Raw genomic sequence first — 2979 nt, 5'->3', positions numbered from 1 at the left:
AGTTAAGTTCTGTCTCTCTTTCTAACCAGTTGTACATGGTTTTCCTCATCTGTAAAATGAGGATAATACTGATTTCTCTCTCATACAAGGTTCAAATGCATTAATTCATGTTATGTACTTTAAATGGTACCTGGCATATAGGAAGCTCTCATTAAATACCATTTAGAGGTAAAAGTGGGAAATGAGGACTGTTAAGATGAAGAAATAATCTAGGAGGAAATCTAAGCCATGTTCCTGATGCCATGTGACTCACAAACTAAGGACCCATTTCACCACTTTGAGGAGAAAAGAAGATAGAGGAGATAATTGTGGCTGCTGTAATTAATAATAATACTAACAATATAAATAATAACAGCACATTCATGGTACATTAGTAGCTCTTGAGTGTTTGTAGGATTTTTCTCTTTGAATAAGCATAGGGATTAGAATCAGGTCCCCAGTTTTCATCCTAGTTTTGCCACAAACGATTGAAGTGAACTCTAGCCAGGAACATTCTCTTTCTGGACGAAAGGTTCCTCTTTGGTTAGTTGGAAGGAAGAGCATCTGCCTGTCTACCTCATAGAGTATAGGGCAGTAAGGGTGTGGGGAGGTGGATAGGAGAGAATGGATTAAGGAGAGGCTGGAGGCCTGGAGTGAGAATTAGCCACCATACAATGGCTGTGAACAAGAATATTCCATCTGGACACCTTTAGGATGGCTGGAATTTAAGATGTATTCATTGGTTTTTGTAGGCCATATACCTGTTCATGACTTTAGTTCTGTGTTCTGTGATTCACATTTATTGTATGAAAGGGAATGATTTTGGGCTTAGGGGACAGGATATGGAGCAGCAAAAAATGAGGGGTCGTCAGCATGGTACCAGACATGTTCTGCCCCTCTCCGGGGATCAGTCTACACAGAGGATAGCTCTTCTGCCATCTTTGCCTGGAATTGCTTCATATTTGAAGGTGTTGAGAACTTGGCTGCCCATTGTTCAAATATGGTATATGTCAGCGATGTCAACACAGTGTGTTGAGGAAATGTCACATCTGTCTGCAATTGGCTACTTCTCGATAGGAGAAACGCCGCTGGAAGCCTGGAGACCAGATGTTGCTTTCAATCAAACGGAGGTCAAGCAGCTTAGGTGAAGAATGTCTGTGCCTCCCTATCCCTGGCCCTCAGAGAGACACGCAAGGTGATTTTAGTGGAATCGTGATTAGTTTAGCTCATGTTCATGTTTTTCTGAATGTATGATAATACAGCCACTAGAACAGAGCAACCAAAATGGTGGCCCTTGGCCCAAGGGTTGGGAGGACTGCAGCAGAGCTATGCGATTCCTGTTCACGGGACCACATGTCCTGCATTCCCGCCTCGGTTTTGCATTGCAGATGTTTAGGGGGACTGAACATATCACTTATCCTCTCTAGACGTCAGTTTTTAAAGTCGAGCAACGACAGCATAATCCTAGATGGTTTGCGTTATCCTTCCCAGCTTCACATTCTGCAATTATGCAGCCAGGAGGGGAGCTTGGCCTTGGCTGAGCCCTGGGACAGCCACCTGGAAAATCAGTGCAGTGAGTTTCCAGGGTGAAAGGTTCTTCTGGTATTTCCTACCCGTCCATGTGGGGAAAACGGATTAAAACAGCTGGTCGGAAACATGTCCTGAGCCAGAGTGAGAAATGACTGATTGTGAGCTTGATTTTAAAGGACTCTCTTAATTAAACCTCTTAGAGTCAATAAAATACCTCATCCCTTAACTAACCCTGTGTGCTGGGGGGATTCTAGGAATTAATGTACATTTCAGATGGGCTTGCTTTTGCATTGCTGTTAGAGTGACTGTAAAACAGAAAAGGAAAAACGTCCAGGCTTCTTTCCTGTTCAGTTTCATGCCAATAGCTACATATGTATTGAACATCCATTAAATGAGAAGCTCTTTGCTAGGTGCCGCTAGGGACACTGTGCAGAGAGGAGTGGTTTGAGCCCACTCGTGGCATTTCCTTCCATGTCCAAGGACATCTCCTGGCGGCTCTCTACCCTGTGATTTGTGCCCCATCAGCGAATGTGGAGGACTTATTGATTAACAGACTTTGAAGAATAACTGGCTTGATTCTACCCTTCTTTCTAGAAGCTTGTCTCCCTGCACAGAGCATTTACTATGGGTTGCGTTGTCCTGCACGTGCCTTCTGCTGCCAAGTGGCAGATGGGAGGGGTGACGCTGTAGTTTTCAGGGACTGATTTAAAAATCCTCCAATATTTTTTGCATTGGCCTATGGCATTAAGAAATAAAGACAGAGTGAAATTTGGGGGAGCAAATGATTCATGTGTGACTTCCAGCTGTGGACTTAGTGTGGAGGCATTTTTTATTTGAGGTTCGTATTAGCCCAGGTAAGTTTCTGTCGTTCTGTGGTTGACATTTAACTTCTGGGACCTGGATGAGCGTCCGTAAGACAGACATGTGAGTGCTCCCTTTGGCAGCACGTATACTAAAATGGGAATGATACGAGAAGATTAGCGTGGCCCCTGTGCAAGGATCACACACAAATTCGTGAAGCGTTCCGAATTAAAAATAAAACAAAACGGACAGATATATGGTATTTTGACCTTGGTGAATAACAGTTGTTGGAGATTTTGTCCACAAACAAGAAACTGTTTTTATGGGGAAAACTACATACATGGGGAATTTCAACTGCTCCGTGTGGGTACCAGAGAATTCATACTCCGTGTGCTTGCGTGGTTTGGCTGGTGGGGACAAAGCCGAGATAAAAGTCCAATTATAGAGAAGAGACTCTCTACTGGCCTTTTAGGAATTGACGGGCAGAACAGCATTAGTTCCTTTAAAGGACAAGGAAACTGAATTCCATGAATGCTATGAAGCATTGATGAGTTTTTTGCTTCGAATAGTAAATGCCAGGCCTGGAGTAATGCTAAATTGGCTATTCAAATTCCTCTTCTTCATTCAAGAGCAAGGTATTGCACAAAATTTTTATATCCTCGTTCTGGT

At 43.2% G+C, this 2979-nt stretch overlaps 1 non-coding gene across 1 annotated transcript; it reads left to right on the top strand.

Annotated features, from left to right (window-relative positions):
* Positions 1–2437: 2437 nt before the first annotated feature.
* LOC118927845 (U6 spliceosomal RNA) lies at positions 2438–2543 on the top strand. The gene has a single exon (XR_005030994.1). It is a non-coding gene; the product is annotated as a U6 spliceosomal RNA (small nuclear RNA).
* Positions 2544–2979: the final 436 nt, after the last annotated feature.

The sequence above is a fragment of the Manis pentadactyla genome, chromosome 6, assembly GCF_030020395.1.
Source record: "Manis pentadactyla isolate mManPen7 chromosome 6, mManPen7.hap1, whole genome shotgun sequence".
In the NCBI taxonomy this organism is placed as follows: Eukaryota; Metazoa; Chordata; class Mammalia; order Pholidota; family Manidae; genus Manis; species Manis pentadactyla.
This window is presented reverse-complemented; position numbering and strand designations above follow the sequence as displayed.